Source organism: Mustela putorius, unplaced genomic scaffold (genome assembly GCF_011764305.1).
Source record: "Mustela putorius furo isolate JIRA1106 unplaced genomic scaffold, ASM1176430v1.1 tig00003846_pilon_pilon_pilon, whole genome shotgun sequence".
NCBI lineage: Eukaryota > Metazoa > Chordata > Mammalia > Carnivora > Mustelidae > Mustela > Mustela putorius.
The window spans coordinates 6,372,866-6,384,724 of NW_025421999.1; positions in this window are offsets into that span (position 1 = coordinate 6,372,866).

An 11,859-nucleotide genomic window follows, 5' to 3' on the forward strand; every position below is an offset into this window, starting at 1 on the left:
GAAACTATTTTGTATTTGAAGATATTTGGAGTCATTGAAATGGTGTTTTAAAATGTCCTATTAGATAACTCAGGCACAGTGTGAAACTCACTTCTAAAATCCACACTGAATCTATCAATTCCCTGCCTCCATCTAGGGGTGAGGAACCAACTGAGGTTTTTATATTTCTTGCTATTTTAAACAGACTGCATAATCTCTATTTAGATAGACTCTATTATTATTTCTGCTTAAGTTAGAAGTTCTCAGATATTATATGAATAAATCATTACTAGGAAGCATAAATCAAATATTGCCAGAGAAAATAAGTTTGATCATTAAGGCTTAAGCAGTGAGAGGTATCACATATTTACTTGTAGGCTTCACTATGGAAGATGTTAAAGGAATTAGAAGGACCCATGACATTTAAGAAAATATATCAAAATGGTGATGATATACCTGGGGAAGATGGCAGACTAGAAGTATCCTGAACTCACCACTTCCCATGGATTAACTAGATAACACCCACATCAGTGTGAATAACCCAGAAAACAATGAGAACAAAGAGAACAGACTCTCCACAGTAAAACATAGAGAAGAGACTGTTGAAAATGTTAGGAAGGGTAAAGATGTGATCAGGAATCAAGCTGACACTCAAAACTGGGAGGGAGGGACATCATAGGCATGGGGAAGGGAGAGGACCCGACCCCACACTGGGCACAGGGACCTGCACTGTTAAGATAAATCCTCATAATATCTGGCCCCCCAAACCAGAGAGGATTAACTATATCAGACACTAAGTGGGGTTCAACACCTGAAATGTCAAAGTCAGCAACTCAGCTCTGGGAGAGCTGGAGGGCAAAAGCAAATTTATACCCTGCCCTTAAAGAGAGAGCATTAACAAACAGCCCAGCTGAGACACAGCATGGAAGCATTAGACATCATTTCCCTCCCCTGTCTCCAGCCTAGATACCCAGACACCTGTGGGAACAAGCATAGTCAGAATACTCCACCTCCATTACTAAACAACTTGCCCAGCCTCTGAGTTCTCCTGCGGACCTACCCTTCTAACCCGCCTTTGGCAGGAATCAATCCAACTCAGTGCCACAAGCATGGCATTGAGCAAGCAGTCCCAACAGGGCCAGCACCACTGTAAAGTGATTTCTACCCCAGGAAGTGGGGAAGATAACCACACACCATTCCAACAGTCTGGGGATAGACAGATGGTCTGATTATAGTCCCAGTCCATCAATGAAAGCCTCTCAGAGGACAATAAAGAGTGAATGCCCCATAACACATCTCTAGCAAACACCTCATCTGACCCAACTCAAGCCCAAAGCAGCCCCAGCCTGGCCCATTAATAGCACAGGGATCAAACCTTGCCCACAACAGGCAAAGAAAGCTTGGACAAAAGAAAACATGGCTCAGCCACCACAGTAAAGTAGCATGCAACACACACGGGAGACATCCCTGAAGTTCCAGGTTCTGGTGAACAGGGGACATTGCACTGCAGGACACTATAAGACCTCTTCTTCCTGAGGCCACTACTTTCAATGTTAGGAGACATAGCTGACTTTCTTAACACAGTGAAACAGATAAATAGAATTAGACAAAATGAGAAGACAGCGGAATATGTCCCAAATGAGATAACAGGACAAAATCACAGCAAGAGAGCTAAATAAAGTGGAGATATGTACATCTGATAGGAAATTTTAAGTAATGGTGATAAAGATACTCACTAGACTTGAGGAAGGAGTGGAGGACCTCAGTGAGACCCTCAACAAACATAAAAACATAAAAAAGAACAAATCAGAGATGAAGAACTCAATAACTAAAATTTAAAATATACTAGATATAACAAATAATAGACTAGAGGAAGCAAAAGAATGGATCAGTGGTCTGGAAGACAGTAATGGAAAGCAATCAGACTGAATGGAAGAAAGGAAAAAAATAACAAAATATGAGAATGGATTAAGTAAACTCAGCAACACCATCAAGTGTAACAACATTCACATTATATGAGTCCCAGAAGGAAAAGAGAGAGTAAAGGGGGAAGAAAACTAATCTGAAGAAATAATAGTTAAAAACTGCCCTAATCTGGGGAAGGAAATAAAAACTCAGATCTAGGACACAGAGAAAACACCCAACAAAATCAACCCAAGGAGTTCCACATCAAGACATATCATAATTAAAATGGCAAAAATTAGTGATAAAGAGAGAATTTTAAAAGCACCAAGAGAAAAGAAAACAGTTACCAGGTAAACCTCATAAAGCTATCAGCTGGTTTTTTAGCAGAAACTTTGTAGGCAGGAAGAAAGTTGTATGTTATATTCAAAGTGCCGAAAGGAAAAAATATATATATACATTTATAAAGAGAGAAAGAGAGGGATTCACAAAATAAAAGGATGTAAAGTATGACAATATATACCCCTAAATGTGGTAGAAAGAGGAGTAAAAATTTAGTACTTTTAGGTGGGTTCAAACTTAAGCAACCACCAACTTAATATAGACTGTTCCATGCATAACATGTTGTATATAAACATAATGGTAACCACAAATCAAAACTAATAATAGACATGCAAAAAATAAAAAGAATCCAAGTATGTATCACTAAGGAAAACCAGCAAACCACAAGAGAATAGAACAAGAGAAGAAAGGAACAAATAAGAACTAGAAAAATAACCATAAAACAAGTAACAAAAATGGCAAAAAGTACATACCTATCAAGAATTACTTTGAATTTAAGTGGACTAAATGCACCAATCAAAAGACAAGATCCATCTATATGCTACTATAAGAGACTCATTTCAGACCTATAGACACACACAGAATGAGAGTGAAGGGCTGGAAAACATTTATCATGTGAATGGAAATAAAAAGAAAGCCAAGGTAGCAATACTTACATCAGAAAAAGTAGACTTTTAAAACAAACACTGTAACAAGAGACAAAGAAGGACAATACATAATCATAACGGGAACAATCCCACAGGAAGATTATAATAATGGTCAATATTTGTGCACCCCACATGGGAGCACCAAATATAAAGAGCAGCTACTAACAAACCTAAAGACATAAATTGATCATAATACAATAATAGTAGGGGAGTTTAACATCTCAGTTACATCAGTGGGTAGATCAACCAAACAGAAAATCAATAAGGAAACAGGGGCTTTGAATGACAGATTGAACCTAGGCATCTAACAGATATAGTCAGAACATTCAACCCCAAAATAGAAGAATACACATTCTTTTCAAGTGCACATGGAACATTGTCCAGAAGAGATCATTTAGTAGTGCACAAAACAAGTTTCAATAAATTCATAAAGATCAGAGTTATACCATGTATTTTTCTCTCACCACAATGCTATGAATTAGTAATCAACCACAAAAAATGAATCTAGAAAGACCACAAATATATGGAATTTAAATAACATGCTACTAAACAATGAATGACTCAACCAAGAAATCAAAGAGAAAATCAAATAATGTAGGGAAAGAAATGAAAATGAAAATACAATGATCCGAAATCTTTGGGATGCAGCAAAGCAGTTCTGAGAGGGAAGATTATAATACAGCTTACCTCAAGAAGCAAGAAATAAAATCTTAAAGAAAAAGGGGGGGTGATGGGGGCACCTGGCTGGCTCAGTTGTTAAACATCTGCCTTTGGCTTCGGTCATGATCCCAGCACCCTTAGATGGCGGGGTCCTCAGCAGGAAGACTGCTTCTCCCTCTCCCAATTGCTCTGCTTATGTTCCCTCTCACTCTCTCTCTCTCTCCTTGTCAAATAAATAAATAAAATCTTAAAAAAAAGAAAAACAAAACAAGAAAAATCTCAAATCACCTAAACTTACACCTATGGGAATTAGAAAAATGAGAACAAACAAAACCCAAAACCAGTCAAAGGAAGGAAATAAAGATCAGAGAAGAAATAAACAAAATAGAAAATCATAAAAGAGAATACAAAACAAAACAAAATTTAAAAATAAATAGAAAAATCAATAAAACTAAGAGTTGGGTCTTCAAGAAGATCAACAAAATTGACAAACTTTTAGCCAGACTCATAAACAAAACAAAACAAAACAAAAACAAAAGAGAGAGAACTCAAATAAAATCAGAAATGAAAGAGGAGAAAAAAATTGACATCTCAGAAATACAAAGGATTATAAAAGAACAGTATGAAAAATTATATGCCAACAAATTGGGCAACCTAGAAGAAATGGATAAATTTCTAGAAATATATAACCTACCAAAACTGAAGCAGGAATAAAAAAAATTCAAACACACTGATTGCCAGCACAAAAACTGATTCAATAATCAAAAAACTCCCAACAAACAAAAGGCCAGGATCAGATGGCATCATAGGTGAAGTCTACCAAACATTTAAAAAATAGTTAATACTTATATTCTCAAACTACTTCAGAAAGTAGAAGAGGACAGTAAGCTTCCAAATTCATCCCATGAGGCCAGCATTACCCTGATATTAAAATAAGATAAAGGCACTACAAAAAAGAACTATAGACCGATACCTCTGATGAACACAGATGCAAAATCTTCAACCAAATATTACCAAGCTGAATCCAACAATATATTAAGAAAATCATACACTACAGTTAAGTGGGATTAATTCCTTAGATATAAGAATGGCTTAAAAATCAGAAACCAATCGACATGATTCATCACATCAACAAAAGAAAGGATAAAAACCATGATAATTGTAATAGATGCAACTGGCAAAGTGTAAAACATTTGACATTTGACAATGTACAACATCTGTTCATGATAAAAACCCTCAAAAAGTAGGTTGAGAAAGAATATTTCTCAACATAATAAAAGTCTTATATGAAATCCCTACAGCTAACATGAGCTCAATGGTGAGAAACTAAAAACATTTCCTGTAAGTTAAGGAACAAGACAAAGATGTTCTTTCTTACCACTTTTATTCAACATAGTACTAGAATCCCTAGCCACAGTAATCAGACAAGAGAAAGAAATAAAATATATCCAAATTGGTAGAAGTAAAATTCTCACTATTTGCAGATGACATGATACTGTATATAGAAAATCCTTAAGGGGAGCCTGGGTGGCTCAGTGGGTTAAGCCGCTGCCTTTGGCTCAGGTCATGATCTCAGGGTCCTGGGATCAAGCCCCGCACCAGACTCTTTGCTCTGCAGAGAGCCTGCTTCCTCCTTTCTCTCCCCCTGCCTCTCTGCCTGCTTGTGATCTCTCTCTGTCAAATAAATAAATAAAATCTTTAAAAAAAGAAAGAAAGAAAGAAAATCTTTAAGACTCCACCAAAAAACTACTAGAACTGATGAATGACTCAGTAAAGTTTCTGGGCACAAAATCAGTATACAGAAACCTGTTGTATTTTCATATAGTAATAATGAAGTAGCAGAAAGAGAAATTAAGAAAATAATCCTATTTACAATTTCACCAAAAATAATAAACTATCCTAGGAATAAACTTAATTAAGGAGGTGAAAGACCTGTGATCTGTAGAACACCGATGAAAGAAATTGAATATGTCACAAACAAATGGGAAAATAGTCCATGCTCATGGGAAGAACAAATATTGTTAAAACAATACTACCTAAAGCAATCTACAGATTTAATGCAATCACTATGAAAATACCAACAGCGTTTTTCATGAAATTGGAACAAATAATCCAAAAATTTGTATAGAATCACAAAAGATCTGAATAGCCAAAGCCATCTTGAAAAAAAAAATAAATAAAACTGGGGTTGTCATAATTCCAGATCTCTAGGTACACCACAAACCTATAGTAATTAAAACAGTATTGTACTAGCACAAAATAGACACATGTAGTAATAGAACAGAACAGAGAACCAAGAAATAAACTCATGATTCTATGGACTATTAATCTTTGACAAAGAAGTCAAGAATAGCCAATGGGAAAAAGACACTGTCTTCAACAAATGGTGTTGGGAAAACTGGATAGTTACATGTATGCTACAGAGATCCTAGGGCGCTCCCTAGCTCCTTATACCAAATGGGCACAGAGGGAAAAAATGAGGACAATGGACAGAAAAAGGATCCTCATTGGAACATGACCATACTAGCAACTTGATCTCGGACTTCCCAGCCTCAAGAACTGTGGGAAATAAATTTCTCTTATTTATAAGCCATCCAATCTATAGCATTTTGTATATGAAGTCCAAAAGGATTGAGCCATCTCACATACTTTAGAATGCATAGAAAATTGGTTGTACTTTGCAAACAAGTTTAAAATGTAATAAAACTATTGTTTCATAGGTTTGGAAAAGCAAAATTAAGCTTCCTACTTTTGTTTCATTTTTATGCCTACTTCAATGAACCAAGGTATGGTATTTAATTTAAATATGCTAACTTGGATTTGGATGTCAGAAATATTATTTAAAAATTTTTGGTTCTCTAAAAATTGTTATGGAAGGTATTTTTACTCCTTTTATGATATAAGACCTAATAAAGAGAAATCCAGGGGGAAAAAAAGAATAGAAAGGAAACTCTGTTGTTCAATATAAATATATTAGTAGAAATTAATTTATATGAATAAGTTAGTAGGAAACTGGTCTGCAGGAAGAAAAAGAATTATAAGGTAATTGAGTAGATCATTACAGAGATTTCAAATGAATAACAGAAACAAATTAATAGCCATACTTAAATCCCCAGCTTCCTATGAGCTGGTATCTTTAATAACTGACTAGAGTATCCTTGAGATTCCTAGGAATGCTGGTCCAGCAATGGTCCCATTTTCCAAAGCCTGGAATAATTCCATTATAGTACAAGGAATTTTTCACTGTTTTATCCTAGAAAGAAAAGATTATTAAAAGTAATTAATCTTATTATCCCTAAAGTTTGAAGCTTATAATAGAATGCATAGCATGAATTCCAGAGAAAAACAACAAAAAAAGAACCTTTTTTAAAACTTAAAGGTAGAATTTTCACTTAAGCAAAATCTAGAAAAATATAATTTATGCATAATTTTCTATTAAATAAACTTCAACATTCATATCTATACATTATTTCTCAATGGAGCTATTTTTTAAGTTTAAAAAAGGATTTGAGGAGAAATTATAACTTTTAATATATAAAGCATGGCTTTTTTATTATCTGAAATCCTCAAATTGTTTGTATATGTCATTGAAAACTTTATCCTCCCGTTACTGCTATAAGGCATATAGCAAGGAATGATTTGCCCTATTATTATGATTTGCCAAGATAATTAACTCTTATAATAACTGGAACAGCTTGTATTATCATGTAAATATTTGATGCCTCTCTTTAGAACCTCCTCATGTGAATAGCTCTCTGCTGTGTCCCCCCTTAGAAGAGGCTTAGTCTTCTCTGCCCCACTGATGCCGAGGTGGCCATGTAGCTTGCTTTGGTGAATACAGTGACAGAAGCCATGACGTGTGCCATTTCCAAGAAGCTTCAGGAGCCACTGAGTGTTTCCTACACTGTTCCTTTTTTTCTCCACGTGAGAGCAACCCTCTGAGTCCCAGCAAAACGTAGATATATTGTCAACCTATGCTGGGCAAGTGAGTGAGAAATGAAACCTTTGTTGCTGAAAGTCACTGAGGGCTTGGGGGTTGTTTGTATCATGTCAAAATTTAATCTGGAGCATGGAATTAATATTTAAAAAAAAATCTTGTTCTACATTTGGTTTTGTTCATATTGACTTTACTTATGAAAACAGAGAATGAAATAAAAGCCATATGGAGTAAGTGATGTCTATACATAAGTAAAGGGAATGAGTTTGCATTGATTGCCTGCTATGTCTCATTTAACTCTCACAACCCTGAAAGATAGGGAGTATTTTGTTGATCTTTAGATGAGGACACTAGGGCACTTTTAAATAAAAAAATTCTAGTTAACTTCCAGGGCTCATGTAAATAATTACATAACATGTTACTTAAATATATATAATGACAAAATTATATTTAATTCTTGGAACATAAGTATTTTGTAACTATTAAAACGAATATCCGTGAACAACTATGTAATCAATAATATTCAAGTTGACATTAATTTAATTTAAAAGATCTTATAGTTAAGCTGAAACTATATTAGGCTTCAGAAATTAAATATGGTATCTATTGCTGGGAACATAATTTTTTGTTTGTTTTCAGTTCAGATGTTTATACTATTGTGTGCAACATATTTAATTTTTATACCACATTTCTTATTATGGAGGACTAAAACACATTTTTTTCTCCACTTAACATCCTATGAATATTTTCCATTCAATTGGTACAAAGAAAAAAATTACATATTAAAGTCATTAATTTTCTTTTTCATAAAACTTGGATAGTTTTTTTCATTAGACAATACTAATTAGAAACAGAGAATGAATCTCAGGGCAGTAAACAGATAATTAAAAGTATAATCCAAATTGTTCAAGATATATTTTTCTATTAACATTGAAAGTAACAGGCAGCACTAATATATAGATTTATTATAAAATAGGAAATATATAGCATCATATGAATTGTTTCATTCAGATCTGAACATATGGAACATAAGGAAACAGTGTTCTATAGGTTGAGAAACCCCAAACTGAGGTGTTAAATAAAACTGAGTCATAGAGCCCAAAAGCGGTGAAGCCCAGAATTGAATCCAATTTACTCTCCTTTTTTGTTACTACAAAAAGGAAAGTACTAAATATAGTACTATCTCATTTAAGTAAATTGTTTTTTAAAAACTCACAAACTTATCATCTAATAATACTGACTGAAAAGTAAAAAAGAAGAAAAGCATTGGCTAAAAGGATAGCAGAATATCAGAGAAATATATTTCAATACAGAGAATATAAATCAGATTCTTTGTTGCTAGAAGCAGATACCAACAGGTATATGTTGAAGAAAATCAGTTCAAACTGCCTTATGCTTATTTATCTTCTATTTATGTTGCTATATTTCCTTTTTTAAAAAAAATATTTTATTTGTTTATTTATGTATTTATTTATTTGAGAGACAGAGGGTGAGAGCATGCACCTGTGAGAGTGTGGGTAAGAGAGAGACGGAGAGGGAGAGAGAGACTCCTGACTCAGGGCTTGATCTCAGGACACTGAGATCATGACCTGAGCAGAAATCAAGAGTAGGACACTTAAACAATTGAGCCACCCAGGTGCCACTATATTGCTATATTTTAGAAAAATGATTGGAGAGAACTTACAATTAAAAGAGAAATAGAAACAAGGAAGACCAATAAAGCCAGGTAAAAAACAATTCATAGGACAGAAGGAAAATAATACCAAAATCAGAACACTGGTTTAATAGAAATTTACTGCACTTTAGAATCAAACATAGTTATCACTTCGCAGGCAGCTAAATTAAGATGGTATTTCATAAATTTTATAGCTTTTGTTTCCTAATAAGATAAATCTATTTTTTTCAAAGTATTATTAGATATCAAGGATAAGATAGAACATAAATTTGATAGAACATCAATTTTTTTCAGGAAAAAACAAACTCATTCAGTGACTCTAAAATTTACTCTACCGTAGAGTAAAAAAAAGTAAGAATTCTCTTATTTTCTTAAGTTAGATTTAATCTACAACTCAAAAAATTCACTCTTATGGATCTTATAGGAAGTTGGATTTTGTCACTCTCAGATATCATGTCTTCATGTCTATTCTATTCAGAATAGTATAAATGTTGTGGGTCTAATAAATTTAAGCCTTTGAAGAAAAACATCTGATCTCTCTACATGGTCTCTAATGGCATGCTGTGCTTTAAACCCACTTATCCCTTAACTTTGGGCGATTCTGACATTTGTGAGGCAGCACTGTGGTCTATCTACCCTCTCCAGGTCCACCACACAGATATTCTCTCTGAAGTGTGCCACCTCACTGGGTAATGTGGCGGAGCTTTCATAAGCCCTCTTTCTTGTGGAACATATAAAATTCCAATTTCTTTGGAAATTTTTCAAGAAGCTCTTCAAATAACCCCTTATTCTTTCAATTCCCACCAGCCACATGGAAACCATTCTCTGTATCTTCTCTTTTTCTGGATTGATCTAAATATTTTCCCATTAAAGCCCCATTATAAACACGATGGAGCTGGAAGTTAGAAAATTGGATTTTGTTCTTTCTATTCTTACTAATTTACTTTGTTAGATATACATTATTTAAAAGGTGAAGTCTTAAGAATACTCAAAGTAGGTTTTGTTGATTTATTGTTGCTGTTCTATTAGACTTGGTAACATAGCATGTTACTACTTATTCAATTAAGGCCATTAAGTTTTAATTACCAAGGCAGAGAAGATGGAAAAATAAGAAAAATCTTCTTTCTTGAAAATTAGGAGATCAGAATATGGTCTAAAATGTTTTCATTTGTTTTATGCCTTTATTCTCTCTCTCTTCTCGATGTGGTAAAATAAACAAAATATTTACCATTTTAACCCTCTTAGTTCAGTGGCATTAAGTACATTCACACTGTTGTGTAACCATCACCATCTATCCCCAAAACTTCTGTGCCATCTGAAACTGAAATTCTGCATCCATTAAACAGTAACTTCCCATTCTGCTTACTCTTAAGCCCCACGTAATCACTATCCCAACTTCTGTCTTTATGAATGTAAGACAAAATCCGGCTGTTCAAGGCACCTCATTTGGTAGAATCAGACAATATCGATTCCTTTTGTGTCTAGCTTATTTCAATTAGCAGAATGTCTTCAAGCTTCATCTATGCTGTAGCATGTATCAGAATCCAATTCTCTCTTACGGTATTTTTCTTTATCTGGATAACATAACCATGTTTGGCAACAAAGCTGAGAATGGAGTTGGAATTAATGAGTTTAGTGGGCAGTAAATTAAAAAGAGAAATTCTGGGGAGCTAAAAGAGAAAATGCAGAAGCTGATATTTCAGTTCTTGTATTTTTCCATTGCACTAGAAAATTAATTTGAACACACTTTTCAGCACTTCTCCATTTGTGATTCACGTTGGACATAGAGCTTTTTAAATTTATTGCTTGGTTAGAAAATGGATAAAAACTTTATAACAGCCTCCCTATCCATCCCTGTCTTCCCAAATCTTATGAAAACCAGCAGGTTTTTCTATTAAAAACCTAGTCATGTGAGTCATGTAAGAAGATGTCATTGTTCTAAAACAATGCAGTGAGAAGTGAGGACAAAGACTGCCAAGTTAAACACAAAGGATAAAATCTGTCTGCATATTCCCACTCCCTTAAACACGTATTCCAGTGTGAACTTCCTGTCAGGTTTGGATGACAGAACTTGGCCCACCAGGCGATCATTCTCAGAAGAACTCAGCTCTCTCCAGAAACTGCATTTATATTTCCCAGATGATTATGTCTTTTATCAAAAGCAGCAGTTGAGAAATGGTCAAGCTCAGCATCAGAAAAAGTAGTCCAGCTATGATGACTAGTTTTACCTACAGATAAAAATGGGAAGGTGTAGGAGATCTTGCAAGGCAGTTGATGTGTTTAGATTCTCAAGAATAATATTAAGTTCATGTAAACAAAGATGGGGAAAATCAGTGATCATCAGAAGACAAATGACTTTTTCTTCAGGAAGTTTATTTACAAATCTAGCTTATGTTTTTTTAACTTCAAAATAAGTGAGGCATTTGTGTTAAGTGCAGAGTACTCAAATATTAATTAAAACAAATATGTTTGCATAATATTATGGCTATATAATGCCTATATATGTGTCCATAAAAGTACATATAATCTTTTTAAAGACGTATTTATTTATTTGAGAGAGAGAGAGAGAGAGAGAGAGAGAGAGAGATAGATCAGGGAGCAAGGGCAGAGGAAGAGGGAGAGAAAATCCCAGGGAGACTCTGTGCAGAGCATGGAGTCCCACACAGAGCTGGATCTCATGATCCAGAGATCACAACCTGAGCTGAAATCGGAAATCT